The sequence below is a fragment of the Mus musculus genome, chromosome 1 (genome assembly GCF_000001635.26).
Source record: "Mus musculus strain C57BL/6J chromosome 1, GRCm38.p6 C57BL/6J".
NCBI lineage: Eukaryota > Metazoa > Chordata > Mammalia > Rodentia > Muridae > Mus > Mus musculus.
In genome coordinates this window covers 130,662,831-130,686,103 of record NC_000067.6, presented here as the reverse complement: position 1 = coordinate 130,686,103, position 23,273 = coordinate 130,662,831, and the positions used below count along the sequence as shown (strand labels likewise).

At 42.7% G+C, this 23,273-nt stretch overlaps 1 pseudogene across 1 annotated transcript; it reads left to right on the top strand.

Annotated features, from left to right (window-relative positions):
- The first annotated feature begins 4,532 nt into the window (after positions 1-4,532).
- C4bp-ps1 (complement component 4 binding protein, pseudogene 1) lies at positions 4,533-15,902 on the top strand (annotated as a pseudogene). Its single transcript, NR_028304.1, has 6 exons — positions 4,533-4,765; positions 8,194-8,265; positions 8,384-8,421; positions 11,796-11,879; positions 15,031-15,157; positions 15,703-15,902. The product of NR_028304.1 is annotated as a complement component 4 binding protein, pseudogene 1 (transcript).
- Positions 15,903-23,273: the final 7,371 nt, after the last annotated feature.

The following is a 23,273-nucleotide window of genomic DNA, read 5'->3' as shown; positions in this document are numbered from 1 at the left end:
GTGGCGTTTCAGCACCTGATGTGGCATGTCAGCTCCTGATTTGTTGCTCACCCATCACCTCATTACTACGCCCCGAGATGGGCAGTGACTAGGCGTGAGTTCACTCTCGCACTTGCGCACAAGGCTTGTTTACTAGTTAGGCAGAGCGGAAGCCAGCGCCATCTTATAATGGCGATTGCTCGCGGCACAGCTTTCCACACATGGTGGCTCACAACCATCCGTAACAAGATCTGACGCCCTCTTCTGGAGTGTCTGAAGACAGCTACAGTGAACTCACATATAATAAAATAAATAAATCTTAAAAAAAAAAATAGAAATGACCAGCATCTCTGAGGTGAAATATTCTGGGAAGTGTTTTCTGAGAGTACAAAGAAGCTGTGTTCCAGAGATACCCAAGGTTGTACCTTATGCTGCATCTGGAATTGATAATGAGTAAGAATCACCCAGGTGGTGTTAGTTTTGAAGGCATTAAGGAGTTATGAACAGCAGCTGGAGCTTGGTACTGTGAGAGGCCAGGGAAGACCACTGGTGAAGGTGCAGCCTCAGTAGCAGTTGATGACCCAGGACTGAAGGGGTCATGCAAAATTGTTGAGCCTAAGCGAGGCCTAGTTGCAATGAAAAACCCCAGTGTGTTAAGAGATGCTGGTTTCATGGGATGACCACCAAAAAACAGCAGCAGCAAGAGCCTAGAGTTCTACAGAGGTCAGAGCTATAGAAGTGACACAGCCCTTTAGATGAACCCAGAAGTTCATGGATGGATCCCAAATATTGGAACAAGAAGCTTTAATAATGAAGACCACGAGGTGTTTGAGATACCAGATCTGTGGGACTCCTGCAGAGGAAAGCTGTTAACGGGGTTGAACCAGCTCAAGTGAACGAAGTTTGTTGCTGCTGAATGCCAAATCTGCCAACAGCAGTCAACAAGGATAAAAGAGTTGGAGACCTGAAGAGTGCTTTGATATCAGACATGAAGATCAAGTTTGGAGTTTGTCCAGCTGGATTTTGGTCTTGCTTTGGTCCAGTATTTCCTCACTATGACTTTTTGGAATAGTAAAGTATATCCTATGATGTTGGAGGTAGGTAATCTGCATCTTGATTTTGATTTTAATAGGGTATTACAGTTAAGTGATTGGATGAATCTCACTGGAGATTAAAAATTTGACTTTTAACATTAAGACTGTTATAGACTCTGGGGATTCTTGAAGGTGGACTAAATGCATTTTGCATTATGCTATGGCTAGGTATGGTACCTTATGTGTCTGAACAAGCCTATGGGGGCCGGGGAGTAGAATGTGGTGGTTTGAATATGCTTGGTCTAGGGAGTGGCACTTTTAGGAGGTGTGACCTTGTTGGAGTAGGTGTGGCCTTGTTGGAGGAAGTGAGTCACTGTGGGTGTGGGCTTTGAGACCCTTCTCCTAGCTGCCTGGAAGACAGCCTTCTAGTTCTCTTTGGAACAAGATATAGAACTCTCAGGTCTGCACCATGCCTGCCTGGATGCTGCTGTGCTTCCTGCCTTGATGATAATGGACTGAACCTCTGAACCTGTAAGCCTGTCCCAATTAAATATTGTCCTTTAAAAAGAGTTGACTTGGTCATGGTGTCTCTTCACTGCAGTGGAAACCCTAACTAAGACAGGCTGTAAGTTCTACCCTGCTGATGTATATGCTCTATACTCATTATGAGCTCAATATACATTGATGGCAATCTTGATCCCTGAGATAGGATCCCAAAAAGTGAAAGTTTCAAAATCCTGAGATGCCAACTATTAAATTGTCTAGGACTGAGACTTGAGAAGGGATTGCTTGTTCTGGAAAAGGTAACTTGTAGCTGAATTTAAATACAATGCCCACTATCTGTTTGGAAATGCAACTTTAGAAACTCCTGGAGAATGAGAGAAGAGGATACACATACAATGGAAGAGATAGGCCATGAGTCAGGATTAGTCCAGCAAAGACTCGAGGGAGGAATCAGTGGGATGTCTTTGCAGCTGGTGATAAGGCCAGATGATTCTGTTCTCTTTTTCCTCCCAGCAGGGAGCTGTTCAGAACTTCCTCCAGTGGACAATAGTGTATTTGTTGATAAGGAAACAGAAGGACAGATTCAGGGAATTTACCTGTGTATCAAAGGCTACCACTTGGTGGGAAAGCAGTCTTTGGTCTTTGATCCCTCAAAGGAATGGAATGCTTCCCTCCCAGAGTGCCAGTGTGAGTTGCGTTTTTCTGTCCATATTGTCATCTCCTATATTCTTTTATATCCTGCTTCCTGTAGGCCACATTAAAATTGCCCATCATGTTGGTCTGGAATTTAATATGTAGCCCCTAGTGACCTGGAACTTGCAAAGCCCCCACCAGTGCTAGTATTTCAGGTGCATCAACGATGCCTGGGCATTATATAAATTATATTGTTTTTGTGTATGACCATGTTGTATGACAGTATTCCTGGGCAGACATAAAAAATGTCTACCCGTCCCAGATAAGAAACTAAGGACAGACTAAAGATAAGTATACCATCAAAATCCAGCTTGATAAATCCACGAGTTCAATGTGGTTACTTGCAGAAGTATGCGTGAGGAGTTAATTACAGGAGCACAACTGACTCAAGGACAGCTGCCTCACCAAAAGCATTTATGACGAGTCACAAAAGCTGGAAACCTGCAGCTTTCTGTACAATTTGCAGGTTGAAAAAACCTTTTCCAGGCCTCCCAGCTGATCTGAGCAGGTCCCAGCAGTCCTTACTGCTGATCTAACCTTAGGGAGGGGAAGAACTTGCACATCAGGTCAGGCTCAGGAAGTTCCAGAGAGTCCTTCGATAGTTACTTGCTAAATCTTTTCCCGTTAGAACTTCCACAGTCTTAATGAGCCTTCTTTAGAAGGTCATAGGTCTTAAAGAACTTTGGAGGAAATTTCCACAACAGATCAATACCTTTTTATCCACAATTCTAATACCTTTGATTCCACTCATCCTGTATTGGTATAGCTTAATAATATATACCTATCCTTTTAGATACATGTGCATCATTAAGTTCTGATTTACCACTGTCTTTGTGAAGCCATACTTCTTAAAATGGGAAGTGGAACTGTTAATTCTTCTACTCCTCTTAGAGAACTGACTGATCTCTTCTTCAGAGGGCCACTGTCCTGACCCTGTACTGGAAAATGGCAAGATCAGTTCTTCTGGGCCTGTGAATCTAAGTGACAAAATCATGTTTGAGTGCAGTGACAGTTACGTTCTCAAGGGAAGCAATTGAAGCCAGTGTCTAGAGGACCACAAGTGGGCCCCTTCCTTTCCCATCTGCCAAAGCAGTAAGTGCTGATTAGTATTGCCACTCTGGGGTAAAATTGCTTTTTGGAGCCATATTAACACACAAGCTAGAATTAAAACCTTCACTTCCTGTCTTGTTACTTCTGTTTCCCCTATGCTCCAATTTTTTCCTCTCTCCTTTCTTCCTCTTCCCTCTCCTGCTCCCCCGACTTCTAATCCTCCAGTTCCCACATCCTGAATGCTGGGTGCCATTCCTGTTATCTGATACTGGTGATTGAACCCAGGGCTTCATGCATGGTAGGTAGGCTCTCTACCAGCTGAGCTACACCTTCAACCCTAGCTTGCCTTTTCCTGCACTCTCCCAGTTGGCAGCTCTACAGTGTATAGCTCCATCCCTTGAGCTCTGCCAGTTCCTTGTAACTCAGGATAAGCTGGTGTAAGTCTTTTCTATGGACAGCTATGATTTTCATGAGAAAGAGAGCATGCTCTGGGTCTCACTTAGACTGTTGGGAAGACGGCAGACTCTAGTGTAAGCAGAAGGGGCACTGCCCATGGATTGTATGTGGCTCTCACAAATCTCACTCCAGTGTGTCTCTCCCTTAGGAGACCGTGAACTTCCTGGGTCTCCTGCCTATGGCTATTTTGAAGGAGAAACATTCACTTCAGGATCTGTTACTTATTACTGTGAAGATGGGTAAGCACATGGCCTTGCAAACAGGGGATAATGCTCTACAGCTGCCTTACTTTGGAGAATGACTGTCTGTGTCTCCCTAATCCCCTAATTTCCCACTGCTCGAGGATTCTGGCTCATTCAGATTTTGAAATCATCTTTAGCACACTGTTAGCTCTCTCCAATATTCAGAAAGCAGGCACCTAACAGAGTTCCCTTCTTAGCTTAGTTGTGGTAATTACTTCTTTATTGCTGTAATAAAACACCATGACCCAGGCAATGTGTAGAAGGAAGTGTTGATTTTTGAACTATGGCTCCTAAGGGATAAAAGTCCATTCCTATCATGACAGGGGAACATGCCAGCAGGTGAATGTGGCTGGAGCAGCAGGCAGAGAACACGTGGCTTTAAACTCTCAAAGCTCTTCTCTACTGATCTACTTCCTTCGTCAAAGCCATACTTCCAAAACTCCCCAAACAGTGCCACCAACTGGGACGGAGTATTCAAGTGCTGGAGACTATGTGGGGGACTTCTCATTAAAATGACCACACTAATGAAAGTGTTTGTTTCTTCTCAGTTATGCAAAAAAAAAATGTTTTCTAAATATGTTTTCTAAATAATCTGTTACATAAACCCAACGCCTCAAGAATGATGATTATGTCAAGATACCAAAGAAAGAAATGTAGATGACTTTTATTATTAAACAATCCTTGGTGACAGCTGGCCAGGAGACAAGGTCTTCACCATGCCTACAAGCAGACTGCTACCTATGCACAGAGGGAACAGAGCAAAACGGGAGCCTATTGCTCAGTGCTACAGAAATGAACTTCTCTTGGGTATGCTTTGCTTCTCCATTAGGCCTTATCTTCCTTCTCTGTTTTATTGTTGGCAGAGGAGGGAAGTTATCAGTAGCTCCTCCCATGCCAGCACATAAATCTGTAGTCTGCAGAACACCTGCAAGGATAGTGTTGCTGTGTCTGCCTCAGCTAAAATGAAATACTTCCCCTCCTTTACCCCTTCCGAGTTTGATACTTTTATTATCCTCTTCTTTCATATATCACTCTTTATCTTCCAATCATGTGTTGAGGTACATTTAGATGTAACAGTGCCAGGATAACTCCCCAACACAAGAGAAGCAAGGTTAAGAGCCTTGAGCAAGGAGTACAGAGCACATGACCATTGGAACGACAAGTTTGGCTTACAATTTGGAAGACTCACTAGTTGGTAGCATTTATTATAGATCCAGAGGATAGCATTCCATTGACTATCCACCTGAAGAACAGCCAGCCCCTACCATTGAACTGGCCAGGTGAAATCACCATGATCTTTTCCTCCACTGTGGGTGTCTCAGGGCAAACTCAACTATTATTAGTATGCTAAAAACCAGTGTTAGCCCAATAGCCCAGTGGAGGAATAGAGTCCCTGCTGCCTACTAAAGAGAAATAAGAATGTTTAATAGATACCAAAAGAGAAATGTCTGCATCCCTGGGTGAGATATATGCTATGGTGTGGCCTGTGTCAGAAGAGCTTCTAGGGTAACATTTGGTCAGGCTACGACTCAGGAGAGAGAGAAAAGATAGATACTACTGTGAGATGCACTTGCCTTTTGTTTGAATAATATGTCTCTTTGTGAGTGATTCTTGCTACAGGGCAAACTTTAATCTTAGACCATTTTCCTAGCATGATAAACATAGCAATGGCTGGGACTTTCTAGGGTTACATAAGGTTCTCTGTGGATGGTGTTACATTAGTTTGATCCGGGAGGAGCAAATTCCTCTCAGGTTCCCATGCTGGCTAAAGAGACCGGTCCATTTACTTTGTAGTCGAAATGCTAGGGACTTCTGTTAGGTAATTATGTCTATTGCTGCTGGCTTTTTTTTTTTTTCTGAGGCTTTTTAGTGAGCATTCTCAAAACTTTATGGAGATAAGTGGGAGTCTGTCTTTAAAGCCTGGTTCAGTCACTTATTCATATGTTGGATGTGTTCTGCTCCTGATGAGCCCTGGCCCAATTGGGTTGAGAAGGGTAGATGCAAGACACACAGCAGGCCTTGGCTACTCATCAACTGTCTGACTTCATGCCCTGTTTAATGGTCCTGGCAGTTTTCAGTTATCATATAGTGGCTCCAGTGGGCCCTGCATGGTAGTCTTTTGGATGACTCTTCCCCTGAGCCTGGTAGAAGGTTGACATTGAGCATCTTCCCTCTTGGTGTGTACCAGGGCTACCACTGAGATCATCCCACATATTTTTGGTAAGCATGTACAATGTCTGTCCTCTAAGTCTCCGTTATGTTGCAACAGCTTTCTGGCATGTTCGCCCTTTCATCTGTGTAGTCTGGCAGAGTCTTTTTCAGTCTGAGCAACCGCATCATTGTAAGTATTGTTGAGCAGCAACATGCTATAACATTACTTTATTGTGTTGTATATATCCCTCGTATTTCTCCTTGGCTCTTGTCCCCACAGTAAGTGTCTGTTAATGGACCACTGCTGACTCTGCCACTAAGGAAGCCAAGATGGGCTTTGAACATGGCACAACTCTCTGTGCTTATAATTAGGAGTTTCTCTTCTCACATAACTAGGATCCATACTGTGTGGGGTTTGGTACACTAACTGCTGTAAACTTGACCTTCATCAACATAAAAGCTTTCTATCTTTCAGTAGTAGGTTACTGCTCTCTGTTAGGTGTGATTTCATTTTGCTGATGCACCAATTTGTAATTGCTTCTCCTCCCTTCACTCCTGAGTGGTGGTCCAACATTTCATTAGGTACAAGTCACTCCTTCTGTTTGATAGTTACTGGGGTGCCAAAACTGTTGGAGTTCTCTACTGAGGGAGATGTGTTATTACCCCTTCTGTCTAAGATACTCTTACTTAACCAAAATGGTCATCAGCACTGTCTATGACCAAACTATCCAGCCTCTAGTGGGTAAGTCATCAGTGTCTTGCCAACAGCTTCTAGGTAAATGGGTTTTGTGATTATTAAGACTTTGTAAGTAGGATACATTTGTTTTTCCAACAGACATATGTTAGCACCTTAGGGTGTATTAAGCATCTATATACCCTGTGCGTTTCCCACAGCTTGTTTTGGTTCCTTAAATGCTGTAGAATGAACTTCTGTTCAGTCCTTTACCTCTTGGTTTATATTCCAGTTGTAGAGCAGCCTTAGGCAGGAAGAGCCAGGTATGAAATGGAAATCTTCTAGTAATCAAGTAGCCCCACAAATTTCTATGTTTGCTTAACCATGCAGAGAGGCAGAAAGCTTGTACCTTGTATGTTACATCTGTAGCAATACTTTCGTTCATTGTAACAGGCAAGACTCAAATATTTCATAAATGTCCCAGGTCCTTGGACCTTGTCTGGATTAATGTCTTATCAATGTAATGCAATGCAATATTTGAATAGTCTCTGGTTTGGTCCATTCTGCTAGGTCAGATTTGTGATCCCATGGCATAATTTGAGGCTTTGTAAATAACCCTGAGGCAACCTGGTGAAAGTCCACTGATGACTTTTCCTGGTAAAGGCAAATGATTCTTACCTTTCAACTACTATATTGGAACTGAAGAAACCATTGGCCAAATCTAGCCCACAGGACGCAGTGGTGATGGCCCAGCTTGAGTGTATTTGAGACTTCAACAGTATAACAGTGTTAAGTATAGCCAGATACACTTTGTTTAATTCCCAGTAACTCACTGTCTTAAGATATGTTCTTTCTGGGGGTTACCCAAGCTTTTTGGCATGACAACAAATTAAAGGGATCCCATATCAGCATAGTGATGCTTACCCTTCCTAACTCCAGATGATTTCTGTGATCTCTTGGTACTTGCCACACCCTTAGAAAGAACTGGTATATGACCCTGGGGTCAGTGGTACCACGGGTGTGGCGTCTCAAGATTGGCTTTATGACCAAGACATGTTTGTTTTCTATGTACCTTAACCAAAGTTTCCCATGGAAGTTTTCAAGTGCCTCCCCTCGAATATGTTGGCTCTCACAATATATTCAGGGATTATGGCATAGACATTTGAGGGCATGTGCCCCAGTCTCAAGCTGAGCACTGGGACATTTCGTCCACTGGAGATCCCAGTTCCTATTAAGTGGTTTTAAAATTTATCTGGGTTTCTAAATAGAAGTATATATTTGGCCCCAGTAGCTATCTGTATGGTGACTTTTACTGTGTTACAGGGGACCAATATGTAGCCAACTCTATATAAGGGGTCTGTTTCTGGAATGTGGAACCTTAGGCCATGTCTCTATTCATTGTTTTTTCCAGAACCATAGACTCACTCTACTGTCTGAGGCGGACAATGGAGGAGGCCCAAGGATGTGCCACCTGATTCAGTTGGTAAACACTGCCTTTTCATTTATAAGGAGTCTTTTCTTTCTTACTTTTTTTCTTTTTTTAAATTTTAATTTCATTATGTTTATTTTGTTGATCTGATAGTCTATGGTACTATTCCTAGCATGCATCAACCAGCTGATAATACAAGCATACTCTAAGGTATGTACATGTTCAAGGTTAATATTTTTTCCTTTTTTTCCCAATTTTTTATTAGGTGTTTACTTCATTTACATTTCAAATGCTATCCTGAAAGTCCCCTATACCCTCCTTCCCCCTTCCCCTACCCACCCACTCCCACTTCTTGGCCCTGGTGTTTCCCCTGTACTGAAGCATATAAAGTTTGCAAGACCAAGGGGCCTCTCTTCCCAATGATGGCCGACTAGGCCATCTTCTGATACATATGCAGCTAGAGACAGGAGCTCTAGGGGTATTGGTTAGTTCATATTGTTGTTCCACCTATAGGGTTGCAGACCCCTTCAGCTCCTTGGGTACTTTCTCTAGCTCCTTCATTGGGGACCTTGTGCTCTGTACAATGGATGACTCTGAGCATCCACTTCTGTGTTTGCCAGGCACTGGCATAGCCTCACAAAAGACCGCTATATCAGGGTCCTTTCAGCAAAATCTTGCTGGTGGGTGGGACAGTGTCTCTATGGTCCATCCTTTCGTCTCAGCTCCAAACTTGTCCTGTAACTCCTTCTATGGGTGTTTTGTTCCCCATTCTAAGAAGGGACGAAGTGTCCACACTTTGGTCTTTGTTTTTCTTGAGCTTCATGTGTTTTGCAAACTGTATCTTCGATATTCTAAGTTTCTGGGTTAATATCCTCTTATCAGTGAGTGCCTATCATGTGAGTTGTTTTGTGATTGGGTTACAGATCCATCCATTTGCCTAGGAATTTCATAAATTCATTGTTTTTAATAGCTGAGTAGTACTCCATTGTGTAAATGTACCACATTTTCTGTATCTATTCCTCTGTTGAGGGACATCTGGGTTCTTTCTAGCTTCTGGCTATTTTAAATAAGGCTGTTATGAACATAGTGGAGCATGTGTCCTTCTTACTGGTTGGAACATCTTCTGGATATATGCCCAGGAGAGGTATTGCTGGATCTTCCGGTAGTACTACGTCCAATTTTCTGAGGAACTGCCAGACTGATATACAGAGTTGTTATACAAGTTTGCAATCCCACCAACAATGGAGGAGTGTTCCTCTTTCTCCACATCCTCGCCAGCATCTGCTGTCACATGAATTTTTGCTCTTAGCCATTCTAACTGGTATGAGGTGGAATCTCAGGGTTGTTTTGATTTGAATTTCCGTGATGATTAACGATGTTGAACATTTTTTCAGGTTCTTCTCAGCCATTCGATATTCCTCAGTTGAGAATTCTTTGTTTAGCTCTGTGCCCCATTTTTTAATGGAGTTATTTGGTTTTCTGGAGTCCATCTTCTTGAGTTCTTTATACATATTGGATATTAGTCCCCTATCTGATTTAGGATTGGTAAAGATCCTTTCCCAATATGTTGGTGGCGTTTTTGTCTTATTGACAAGGTCTTTTACCTTACAGAAGCTTTGCGATTTTATGAGGTCCCATTTGTCAATTTTTGATCTTACAGCACAAGCCATTGGTGTTCTATTCAGGAATTTTTCCCCTGTGCCCATATCTTCGAGGCTTTTCCCCACTTTCTCTTCTATAAGTTTCAGTGTCTCAGTTTTATGTGACGTTCCTTGATCCACTTAGACTTGAGCTTTGTACAAGGAGATAAGAATGGATCAATTCGCATTCTTCTACATGATATCTGCCAGTTGTGCCAGCACCATTTGTTGAAAAGGCTGTCTTTTTTCCACTGGATGGTTTTAGCTCCCTTGTCAAAGATCAAGTGACCATAGGTGTGTGGGTTCATTTCTGGGTCTTCAATTCTATTCCATTGGTCTACTTGTCTGTTGCTATACCAGTACCATGCAGTTTTTTATCACAATTGCTCTGTAGTACAGCTTGAGGTCAGGCATGGTAATTCCACCAGAGATTCTTTTATTATTGAAGAGAGTTTTTGCTATCCTAGGTTTTTTATTATTCCAGATGAATTTGCAAATTGCCCTTTCTAATTCATTGAAGAATTGAGTTGGGATTTTGATGGGGATTGCATTGAATATGTAGATTGCTTTCAGCAAGATAGCTATTTTCACTATATTGATCCTGCCAATTCATGAGCATGGGAGATCTTTCCATCTTCTGAAGTCTTCTTTGGTTTCTTTCTTCAGAGACTTGAAGTTCTTATAATACAGATCTTTCACTTCCTTAGTTAGAGTCACACCAAGGTATTTTATATTATTTGTGACTATTGTGAAAGGTGTTGTTTCCCTAATTTCTTTCTCAGCCTGTTTATCCTTTGTGTAGAGAAAGGCTGTTGATTTGTTTGAGTTAATTTTATATCCAGCTACTGCAATGAAGCTGTTTATCTCGTTTAGGAGTTCTCTGGTGGAATTTTTAGGGTCACTTATATATACTATCATATCATCTGCAAATAGTGATAATTTGACTTCTTCTTTTCCAATTTGAATCCCCTTGACCTCCTTTTGTTGTCAAATTGCTTTGGCTAGGACTTCAAGTACTATATTGAATAGGTAGGGAGAAAGTGGGCAGCCTTGTCTAGTCCCTGATTTTAATGGGATTGCTTTCAGCTTCTCTCCATTTACTTTGATGTTGGCTACTGGTTTGCTGTAGATTGCTTTTATTATGTTTAGGTATTGGCCTTGAATTCCCCATCTTTCCAAGACTTTTATCATGAATGGGTGTGACCCAGCTCCTGTTATCCAGTAATCCTGTAGTCCTAAAATCCTGGTCATGTTACAGTGCCTGAAAGTGTGTCACTTTTGAGGACCGTAAAGCTATCTGATCAGTGATCCTAAGATTGGGTGGAGAGTCCTCTGGGGACTGTGGGGGGTGTCCACCGACTTCGTGCCCAAGGTGATCCGGTGTTGGCACCAACCGGAAGGTACTTGTGCCCCTGGTCAAGCTGGTTTTCTGCTCCCTACTGCTGTCTCAGGTCCCTCGATACTGGATTGGAACAGATGTTGTGTTCCACTCACCAGTGATCCTAAGATCGAGTGGAGAGTCCTCTAGGGACCGTGGGGGTGTCCGCCGACTCCGCTGACCAGAAGGCTTCGAGTCTTTTCTTAAGGGAATGATTTCCAAAGTTTTATCGTCCACATTTGACTGCTTGTCTATTTTTTTAAAAATTGCATTATTGCCTGACAAGTTCATACATGTAAAGAATGTACTTTGTTCATGTTCATATACCCCGTTACCTAGTCTCAGTCATCTCCCTCCTACTCCCAGCAAATTCCCTCTTTCCAACAAGTTTCCCTCCTATTCCCGAGTTGCATGTGTCGGCTGATTTAACTAGGACTGTGTGCATCTGGGAGATGTTTCCTGGGCCACTTTCCTTGATATTCCAAGTACAGCACATCTCTGTATTTTGTCCCTGTCACCAATGAGTCTGTCATTATTTGAGCTTGTTTTTGTATCTGTTGGCATAGCAACCATATGAATATCAGAGCTCATACCTGACTGGAGGTACCCAATGCAAGATGCCATCTCTCATATCTACTGTACAAGTCATGGTAAGCTCCAAAAGAAGTCACAACACGCACTGCATGTTCATGTCAAGTCCCTTTAAATATGACTGCAACTCCTCCAGAGATGTCTATATTTCCCTGGGGATGAGGATATCTTTAGGGTTGGGCCAAGTATATCTCCTGGCAGGAGGTAGCCACATTGTGAGTAGCTCCACACTTACATTGCAGTGACTGGCTGTTGCTGCTGCTCCTGCAGTACTAAGAAGAATGCCACCAGCCTTCATGTCCTGCAGGCACACACTGTTTTTGCTTAAACTTGGTTCTCAGTTCCACTGACTCTAGAGGAGTGGAGAGGTGCATTAGGGGGATGCAGGCAGCTGGGAGAAGGCAGATCGTTTGAGTCCTTATCTTCAAGGGATCTCTACATTAGGCTTTTGGTGTCTTGGTAGTCTGCTGTAGAATCATGCTTGTGAACATTCACGTGCCAGGTCAAGCTTCTTGGCTGATGTGTCTTTGTCGTTGACTTGTGCCACTCTGGCTTTTCTTTCTAACTTGAGTTCTTCCTGTGACCTTCCCACGAACCAACTATTACTCCCACGCTGATGGCTTCGTTGAGCTGGCCTTATTGTCATCACAGGCAGCAGTGACTACACAGGGTTCCTTTTGCTTTCCCACGAATGAGTTGCTTGTTGCCTTCAACTTGGCTAGCAATCGCTCTTGTCCTTTTGAGGTATCTATGTACTCACAAGAGTGCTTCCCACATAATGGGGCCACATCAAATTATTTAGGTGGCTGAGGCCTATCTGGGATTTCCCTGGCAGGACCTAAGTCCACATCCTGAATCTGCTCACCCGGGTTCCCCCTTGCCTGCTGATAAGGACAATGTTATGAAAACTCTCAGAAGGAAGGCCTGAGAGGCCTTGAGGGTGACAACTGTGTCAAGATACCAAAGAAAAAGTGACTCAATGGGAGTCTGGACATCTTCTATTTTCAAGAAATCCTTGGTACCATCAGGTCAGAGAACAAGGATTGCGGCATGCTTACAAGCAGAATAGCATTTATACACAGAAGGGAGGAAGGGAAATTGGAACCTAGTGCTCAGTGCTGCAGAGACAAGCTTCCCATGGGCAAGGACTGCATGTCAACCAGGCCGTGCCTTCCTTCTCCATCTTACTGTTTTCTTTTTTCTTTTCTTTTCTTTTCTTTTCTTTTCTTTTCTTTTCTTTCTTTCTTTCTTTCTTTCTTTCTTTCTTTCTTTCTTTCTTTCTTTCTTTCTTTCTTTCTTCCTTCCTTCCTTCCTTCCTTCCTTCCTTCCTTTCTTTCTTTCTTTTTTTTTTTTTTGGTTACAGATTGCTTTATTCCTTCTGTGTCAACCGAAACACCCACGGGGTACATAATTCAGTGATCAAAGCCATAACTGAAGGAAGTTCAGGAAGACTCCAAAAGACACTCTGATATCAAAGGCAGAGCATAGAAGGGAAATTAGTGAGCATTTAACTAAAACAATCACAGGGGCAGGGACCCATGGTAATAAATAAATGTGATCATTCTAGCTTGAAGAGAGCCACCTGTGGGAGACTGCTGGCTTACTTTGGGATCACAACATTCCATCTACCTAAAAGCAGAGCCGTCTCTGGAATTTCTAGGTCAACAAAAGATGCAGAAGAGATACTGAAGCCTAACAAAGTGAGGGGCTCACAGGCATCCTTGATATGTGGTTAAAAATACCCTAGGCTTACAAATTAAGAGTATCTAAATCTTGACTGCTGTAGCTGTGATAATGATTATTTACACATCATGAAAGAAAGCTGAGACAAATATCTAAGTAGAATTCCCACAATCACCATGTAAACTATGGGTTTATTCAACTCCACACAGAGAATCTATGTCCAACAGTGTGGGCTTTTTTGGGGGGGGTGTATTTATTTCATTTACATTTCCAGTGCTATCCCAAAAGTCCCCCACACACTCCCCCCCACATCTCCCCTACCCATCCACTCCCACTTCTTGGCCCTGGTGTTCCCCTGTACTGAGGCATATAAAATTTGCACGACCAATGGGCCTCTCTTTCCACTGATGGCCGACTAGGACATCTTCTGATTCATATGCAGCTAGAGACACGAGCTCCAGGGGGTACTGGTTAGTTCATATTGTTGTTCCACCTATAGGGTTGCAGATCCCTTTAGCTCCTTGGGTACTTTCTCTAGCTCCTCCATTGGGGGCCCTGTGATCCATCCAATAGATGACTGTGAGCATCCACTTCTGTGTTTGCTAGGCCCCGGCATAGTCTCACAAGAGACAGCTATATCTGGGTCCTTTCAGCAAAATCTTGCTAGTGTATGAAATGGTGTCAGCGTTTGAAAGCTGATTATGGGATGGATCCCTGGATATGGCAATCTCTAGATGGTCCATCCTTTCATCTCAGCTCCAAACTTTGTCTCTGTAACTCCTTCCATGGATGTTTTGTTCCCAATTCTAAGAAGGGGCAAAGTGTCCACACTTGGAGGGAAATGCCCTCCCCATCAGCACATATGCCTACAACCTGAAGAACACCTGTAAGAACAAAACTGTACTTCTTCAGATATAGACAATGGAGTATTTCTCACAGAATCCAAGAGCAGAAACCTTAAAGAAACAAAAAAAAATTCAGAAATATAATGATTTAGCATTTAGATCCATAAAGTATTATGATAAGGTCTAACCCTCCTTCAGATGCTCTGTTCTTTCTACCTGATGGGTCTCCTGCCCTTTCTGTCTCTTGCCTTACTGTGGGTCATGTGACTTTAGCCATCTTTTAAGTCCCACCTCTCAGTTTTGTATCAACTTCTGTTTTTATTCTGATCACACGTTTTGCTCTCCTTTAGCCCATTCACCTGCATCTGCATCTTAGAGCTTCATACAGATGCCATTCTGGTTATAAAGGTCAAACACTTGTTCCTTCACCTGTCTGCCCCTCTTCCCAACCCCAGTACACTGGCTCTGAAGGTCTCCCTTTTCTCCATGCTATTCTGGGTTGACTCATCCTTTGGGTCTGCTCACCATTTCAGGAGAGCTGTTTTACTTCATAACTGTTTTGTTAGAAAGAAATAACTTAAGCAGGAAGGTGGATTTGATCACAGTTTGAAACAGTAAAATATGGCTACAAAAAAAATATCAGTCTCCGTTCCCAAGCTTAGAAATATTCTAACATCTCCAGGTACAGCCCAGTGGGCACACAGACACTGCAGTGCGTTGATGGGGAGTGGGACAGTTCCTATCCTACCTGTCAGTTCATTCAAGAAACCCCCAAACCTGCTGAAGAGAGTGCACTTGAGAAAGCAATTGTAAGTAGGGGGTGTTATCCATTTTCTTCTTAGCTGCAGTCTCAGGCCTGACATTATTTTTTGCAGGTGCTTTAGTGGTTATCCGCTCAATTCTGGGTAGTGTTTTTTAAATGGGTTAACCTTGACCTGATTGCAGAAGGGACCCCGTAAGATGTCAACTCACATTTCTATGTGAGAACATTCCCATTCCTCACCATTATGGCAAACACCTAACACAAGCCTTTTGTGGGATTTATCGCCTCATTTGGGATATACAAGGTATACTCAGTGCCCAATACCTGTAAGGCCTGGCTGCTGTGAGAAGCTGCTCCAAATCTAGATTCCAAGACATCCTGAACACATTTATTTCCATTCAGACCAACTTCAGCCTGTATTTATAGCTGGAGAAATAGTAATGATTACATTTAAACCAGAAAATATAAATGACTGATTGAGTGGAGGATTCGGAGCCATGTGGAAATCCCCTGGGCTTGCAGCTACTGGAGTCAGAGTAGAGCACTGAACCTCAGCTCCCCAGTTCTAACTTTAAGTCTTTCTTTCCCTAGTTTGCCTTTCAGGAGAGTAAGGACCTTTGCAGTGCTACAGAGAATGTTGTGAGAAGACTAAAGGAAGGTGGGCTAATGATGGAAGAACTTACATATTCCCTGGAGATGAAGAAAACTAAGTTGAAGGCTGATATTTTACTGAAAGATAGAATGGTCACTGACATTCCACCTATGAATAAACTGCTTCTAATGGTGCTTGCATAAGAGTAGTTCCTTACTGAGCTGAAATGCAAGGTCGTGTGGCCATACAGTTGACTTATGGTGTGTAAGTGTGTGTGGTGTGTCTGTGGGAATTTTTCTTAGAATGTAGAAGGGCTGGGTATGGTGGTTGTCTCCTTCAGACCAGGGTCGAATGCAGAGCTGAAGTCTCCAGCTGTGTGGGAAATGAGAAAGCTGTGTCGGATCTGAGTGTACCTCACATGAGACATGAATGAGTGCGCCTCACGTGAGACATCAATGATAAGTCAGAATTTTCAAAATGTCTGAGACAGGAAACTAACTTCATTCTGGAAAACTAAACTCACAACAGTTACATCTTTAAAATTGCCTATGGAGTCCCATGCCCTGCCTGCCCCACCCTCCCCAAGCACTAAAACTTACTACCAGTGCTATTGGTTATTCTGACAACTTGATAGTAAGTCCTCATTGCTGAAGATACACATATCTATTCAACATGGAAAAAAATCTATCTGCTACTCAACTGGAAGCTTCATCCCTTCTGGGTAGTGTGCACACGGCTAGAAGGTGCTTCCATGCGACCAGCGACAAAAGGAATCATTCACCCCCCTTAGCTATGAACCTGCAAGCTGCAATAATGATCTGCAGAGAAGATATGTCCATTCCATGCAATAGTGGCCTAAATGTTAGGGGAATAACCAGCCACTTTCTGATTGGATTCAAGGCCTGCTTCGTGAGATGATAACCATCTCTGACACTGTGAAAGTGGCCAAGAACCAGAGACTAGATATGTCCTAGGTCCTAGGGGAAATGTACTACTATTATTCTGCTAAAGGAACCCAGCAATAAAATGACTCTAATGACATACTGCTGTACCCATAGGTCTGTGCACCACTCAGCCCTCATCAGAGAAACTATGTCTTGCAGTAGATGATAATTTACACAGATGCCTACAGCTGGATGATATGCAGAGAGAGGGGAGAGGGGAAGTGGGAGAGGGGAGAGAGGGAGACAGAGACAGACAGTCAGACTTTGGAATACTCAGCCCTGAATGAGATATCTTTATCACACCCCTTCCCGTAAGACTCGGGGAACTGTGCAAAAGAGAGGAAAGAAAGTGTGGGGAAGCCAGAGGTGGTGGGTGACTTTAAGGATACCACATTTTCCAGACACAACAGGGAAGATGCACATATAAATTCACAGATGTGATGACAGAACACCAAGACTTTCACAAGTTCAAGCAGAACAAAATTCCAGCACAGAAGAAGGGAAGTGGTCACAAGGCCCACCTCTTGCTGTCCTTGATTGATAGCTGCTGAGAAAGAAGAAATCACTTCTTCTCAATGGAGTGACACTTGGTATACCAACCACACCCTAGGGTAGGCCCATGCTCAAGAGAGTTAGTCAACACAAATTAGATTTGCTTTTTTTCCCTTCCCTTCCCTTCCCTTCCCTTCCCTTCCCTTCCCTTCCCTTCCCTTCCCTTCCCTTCCCTTCCCTTCCCTTCCCTTCCCTTCCCTTCCCTTCCCTTCCCTTCCCTTCCCTTCCCTTCCCTCTTTTTTCTTTTCTTTTCTTTTCTTTTCTTTTCTTTTCTTTTCTTTTCTTTTCTTTTCTTTTCTTTTCTTTTCTTTTCTTTTCTTTTCTGGTTTTAGATACAGGGTTTCTCTGGTATAGCCATGGTAGTCTGGAAACTCTCTCTGTAGACCAGGATGGGCTCAAATTTAGAGGTCCACCCACCTCTGCCTCCCCAGTGCTGCTGACTTTAAAGGCATGTACCAAATTAGATTTGCTTTTTTTCCCCTTCCCTTCCCTTCCCTTCCCTTCCCTTCCCTTCCCTTCCCTTCCCTTCCCTTCCCTTCCCTTCCCTTCCCTTCCCTTCCCTTCCCTCTCTTTTCTTTTCTTTTCTTTTCTTTTCTTTTCTTTTCTTTTCTTTTCTTTTCTTTTCTTTTCTTTTCTTTTCTTTTCTGGTTTTAGATACAGGGTTTCTCTGGTATAGCCATGGTAGTCTGGAAACTCTCTCTGTAGACCAGGATGGGCTCAAATTTAGAGGTCCACCCACCTCTGCCTCCCCAGTGCTGCTGACTTTAAAGGCATGTACCACCATTGCTCAGCACTTTTTTTCTTTAAGAGAAAGAAAGAACATGAAGTCTTGTGGGTAAAGGAAGTAAGGAGGAGTTGGAGGATGGGAAAATATTATAAAAATATACCATGTGACAATCTCAAAGAATAATTAAAAACTAAAATATGTCCAATAAAATAAACAAAATGGCCCACTGAAACAGAAGTAGAATTAGGCCACAAACTCTTCCTTACACCATTAAGGAAGCCCTGTTTTTAAGCTTGATTTGGTCATTTATTGCCTTTTGGATGACCTCCAGCCTCACATCACCATGGGTCTGAGATAGTATGGCACAGTGACTGTATGTTTGATTCCTTATTTAGACAATAGAAGATACAGGAACTCAGACTTTCCATCACCCTATCATACCTAACTGACTTGAGGGCTTCGTTTACACTGATGCTCACCTACAGACAGAGCAAATAAAAATACACCTTAGATCTGAGATGGCTCCCAGCACACCGGTGGAACAGCAAAATGGAACAGAAGCCAGGGCTCTGGCTGTTTCCCCGTCTTCTCCCACTCCCACTCCCACTCCCCCACTTCTTCTGATTTCCCTCATTGGGCAGGACTTTCACTAGAATATGATGACAGTGTGGGGAAATGTGATTGGCCAAGAATTTAGGGTCTCAAGATTGGCTCAAACCCTATGTAAATTTATGGGCTGGGCAAAAATCTCAGATCAGCACCCTGATGCTGGTTCCCAGAGTCGGATTACCTGGGATTCATCACGTGACTCTCACTTCTCACTCCCCATTCTTGGGCCTGTTCCCACATACACCCAGAACACGTAAGACCATTCAAAACATCAGAGAAGCTCTGGGCAATATTTGAAAGGGTTATAAGAAACAAACTTTTAAGTAGCTATGTATCTTCTAGCAAACACATCACCTGCATACATATATTATTTGAGGGTAGTTAGAATGAAAAGGACTCCAAAGCAAAGCAGTACACTCTGGGGCACAGATGGACAGATGGACAGAGACACATGTTTGGGAGGAGGATGAGGGAAAATATTTTTTAAATGTCATAACTGTTTTAGTCTTACATTTGCATTTTTGTAGCTGTTTTGGACACAGGGTCTCATGTAGGTCTGGCTGGTCTTGAGCTTATTTTGTGGTTGAGAGTGACCTTGAACTCCAGATTCTCCTCTTTCTGTTTCCCAAGTCTGGGCATGTAGACCTGTACTACCCTGGCCAATATTTGGAATGTTTTCAGAGTTTATGCTACACAGGAGGTTTTGCAGCATTTCCAGTGATAATTATGAAGGAACAGAAAATCTTGAAAAAAATTTTAAGTAAAAATGGCATAATGATAAGTACTTACGATATGTGCTTATGCTCTTAAAGCACTTCAGTGTTTTAAAGTGAATATTTGATTAGTTTTTTCAGAAAGGGTTGCTGAGATGCAAGAAACATGGACCATATTTAGGCAATAGCACATAACTGGGGTATGCTTGAGTGAACATAACCAAATGGTGAAGGATAGGAAGGTTTGTTAGATCCAGTTAATAGAGAGCTTTGAAAGGCAGTGGTTGGGCAGTGGATAGGCAAGGCTTTCAAGCGGTGAGGTGGAGACAATATGGAGGATGAGTTCTCACAGTATAAGGACAACCAGCTACAGCATGGCTTGAGGTGAAAAAGGAGTGATGTCTTAGGTAGGGTTTTACTAATGTGAACAGACAGCATGACCAAGGCAACTCTTATAAGGACCACATATAATTGGGGCTGGCTTACAGGTTCAGAGGTTCAATTCAGTATCATCAAGGTGGGAGTATGACAGCATCCAGGCAGGAGGAGCTGAGAGTTCTACATCTTTATCTGCAGGCCACTAGGAGAAGACTGTCTTCCAGGCAGCTATGGTGTTAAAGCCCACTCCCATAGTGACACAGCTATTCCAACAAGGCCTTACTATCTAATAGTGCCACTCCCTAGCCCAAGCATATACAAACCAGCATGAGTGAGATGGGGGAACCAATAAAAAGGGTTACTCCAGTGGTTCAGGTATGCTCCCCAAAGTTCATGCTAGTGACTTGTCCATTTGGAGTTCTATTGCTGTGATGGAGTGCCATGACCAAAAGCAAGTTGGGAAGGCTTCCATTTCTACTTTGCAGTTTATCACTGAAGGAAGTCAGGACAGGAACTCAAGCAGGGCAGGAACCTGGAGGCAGGAGCTGATGTAGACAGAAGCCATGGAGGGGTGCTGCTTGCATGGCTTGCTCAGTCTGCTTTCTAAAACTACCCAGGACCACCAGCCCAGAGATGGCCCCAACGATAAAGGGCTGGATGCTTGCCTATCAATTCAATTATGATTAAGAAATGCTCTACATGCTTGCCTACAGCTCCATCACATGGAGGAACTTTCTTAGAGGTTCCCTCCTCTCAGGTAACTTTAGCTCAGTGTTTCTCAATCTGTGGGTTGCAACCCCTTTGGGGGCCAAATGACTCTTCCATAGGAATATCATATCAGCTATCTGTATGTCAGCTATTTACATTATTATTCATTAACAGTAGCAAAATGAAATTATGAAAAAGCAATGAAAATCATTTTACGATTGGGGGTCACCATGACATAAGGAACTGAATTAAAGTGTTTCAGTGTTAGGAAGGTTGACACCCACTGCTTTAGCTCGTGTCAAGCTAACATAAAACTATCCAGTACAAGAATCGATGAGGTTGTAGGGACCAGTGTCCTCAGAATGGATTGGTACTGAGTGGGTTAGTTATCACAGGAGTCCTGATAGAATAACTGCATTTAGCTCCATTCTGTGCCTCATGCCTGACCTTTTGCCGTTCACCTCTGACTATGGGGAGATGCAGCAGCAAAGTCCTTGTCAGAAGCGGGCTCTTTCCTTTTTGACCTTACAGTCTCCAGAGATGGAAGATGTAAATCTCTGGTCTTTATAAAGTACCCAGTCCTAGGCATTCTGTTATAGAAACAGAAAACAGACTGATATGTCCACACAAAAGGTACTGATAGTCTGGACTATTTCCATGGCAGCAGAAATTAAAACAGCTTTCGAAAGGAGAGAGGTTGTGATCCTTATCAAAGTAACTTGCGAAGTGATTGTATTAGGGAAGAAGTACTCAAAAGCAGCCCTGAAATTCCATCCTTGAGAACTTGGCATTCTCTTTAGATGTGCTGTGTGTGAGGTGTTTGAATATATTGCTTGGACAACAGTAATAATGTGAATGGAAGGTAGGACAATAATCAATGACAGTGAGATACTATGGAATGGTCCTCCTACTGGGGATGAAAATAGGTAAATACATTAAAGTGAAGAGATTTTTGTGTTTTTGTTTGTTTGGTTTTTGTTTTTGTTTTTTGTTATTTTTAAGTAAGGAAAAGAGCTGGACATGGCAGAGGCTAGCCTGATCTACATATTGAGTTCTAGGACAGTCAGGGCCAAATAGTGAGACTCTTCCTAAACAACAAAATAAATAGAGAGAGGGAGAGAGAGGAAGAAGGGAAAAATGCATTTTTTTATGGATAAGAGTGAGGAAAAGGACTTATCAAAAAGTTAAAGGAATTAGAAGATTCGGGAGAGTTTAGGGTTAGTTATGGGAGCTGTCTTAGTTTCTTTTTCTGTTGCAGTGATAAAATACCTTTACAAAAGCAACTTACAGGAAAAAGTTTTTGTTCATTTGTTTGTTTTTCTCTCACAGTTTCATATTGCAGTTATCACAGCAGGGTATTAAAGGCCTCATGAGCATGAAATAGGCGATCATATTACATGCTCAGTCAGAAGAGGACAATAAACACAGGAATATGCTAGCATACTCTGCTCACCATCTTATTCTGTACAGGACCCCTGCCTAGGGAATGGTGTCACCTGGAGTTCTCACATCTTCCCACCTCAATTAACATAAGATGACCCCCCACAGACATGCCCAGAGGCCCATTTCCCAGTTGACTACACTAAGAGTCACAAGAGACAAAGGACAAGTGTAGTTTAGAATGGAAATATTCAGCAATGTTAAAGGCTTTAGAGAAACTACAAGAAATAAACTGAAGACATTTGTGCAGCAGACCCTCTTGGTCCCTTGTCTGCATGGAATAGGTAGGTCTCTAGTCGCAAGTGGGCAAGGAGTCGGTGGGAATTGACAGACAGAATCGGCACAAGGGAGTGTGGATCTGAATGTAATTTGTCAAATCGAGCATCAAACTTTTTATACAGAAGAAAACAGGGAAGTTGGGTGACACACCGGCAAGGTACAAAGAGGTTACTGGATTCTTACACAAAACAGAGGAATGCAAACACGGAAGAGCTGGCAGGAACCAACTGGGATAAAATTCAATGTTAACAACTGGGATCAATCACAGCTCCACCTAAGGTCCACTTAATCTTAGAAGCTGGGGCAAGGGCTTCGTGCCCTTGCCATAGTTTCTTCTCTAGTCTATTGTATAGTTCACCTTCCCCCTAGGCCATTGTAAATACTCATGTATGGGTGTAACTCGGCTATCTATTGTACTAAGTATCTACTCTGGTTCCTCTTTAGGTCACAAACTTCCTTCTTCCTAGATAATGGTAAATTTCTGTGTAGGAAAGTGACTTAGCTATTCATGCCCAGGGTCGGATCAAGGACTACCTAGAATCTAACTTAGCTATATGTTAAAATATCAATCCTTAGGAGCACTTGTAATAAAGCAATATTATGGGAAAGCACACAGATCCGTTTACCAACTAAAGCCAGGACATTGGAGCATTCTTTATACAGGATGCCACGATTCCAGGAGACTAAGTTTCCGTGAACTTTTTGCCTCGGGACAGCGCCCAGGTTTTCGGGGCCTGTCGCGCTTGTCACTACTGGAGTGAATGTAGCACATTTGAACCTGCAGATGAAGACTGCATTCTTGAGAAGCTCAGCATCAGACTAAAGGAGAAAAAGGAGTTTGAAGTTTTGGCAAGATGGCAGGAACACTTCAGGATAAGAGACAAGATGAAAAATTTAGAAAAGAAGAATCAACCCTTTAAATCAGGGTTGATCAGGACAAAAAAAATGACACGGATTAAACTAATGCACAATGTTTTCATAAAATAGAAGGCAAAATAATTTGTTGTGATTTAGATAAGTTAGTCCCCTGGGAGAGAGAACTCTGCGCTTACCGTAGTAGAAAGCAGGAAAAGGACTTGAAGATACTGATAAACGATATTTGGAAGAGTGAACTGAGGGCGGTATTTCCTCCAAATCAGCTTCCGGGACTTCATAGGATCGCTTTTACATGGACTCTTATCACATTAAATCAGTCTCTTACCTTTGTGACGTGGCTGTGC